This window comes from Morone saxatilis, unplaced genomic scaffold, assembly GCF_004916995.1.
Source record: "Morone saxatilis isolate NCDOM2014 unplaced genomic scaffold, NCSU_SB_2.0 Contig20, whole genome shotgun sequence".
Classification (NCBI taxonomy): domain Eukaryota; kingdom Metazoa; phylum Chordata; class Actinopteri; family Moronidae; genus Morone; species Morone saxatilis.
In genome coordinates, this window is record NW_023339763.1 from 16,913,284 (window position 1) to 16,913,494 (window position 211).

The 211-nt window shown below is 37.0% G+C and overlaps 1 protein-coding gene across 1 annotated transcript in view; it reads right to left on the bottom strand.

Annotated features, from left to right (window-relative positions):
* Window positions 1-211, bottom strand: part of brwd3 (bromodomain and WD repeat domain containing 3) — a 16,886-nt gene that overhangs the window by 12,010 nt on the left and 4,665 nt on the right. The gene's annotated exons all lie outside the window — the stretch shown is intronic.

The following is a 211-nucleotide window of genomic DNA, read 5'->3' on the forward strand; positions in this document are numbered from 1 at the left end:
GCAGTTAACCAGCATTCTACTTTAGTAGACTAGTATTTCTGGACGTCGACTAGTGAGATTAGCAACATGTAACTGTCTAGTCGACTAATCGCAGTCAGTATAAGTGAAAACTGGCATTATGGTGTATTATCTCGCCTATTTTATGGCCACTTGAAGAAGCCTGAAACAAAGCTACCCATTTATTATTTATTGGATTCTTACTGTTTTTTCT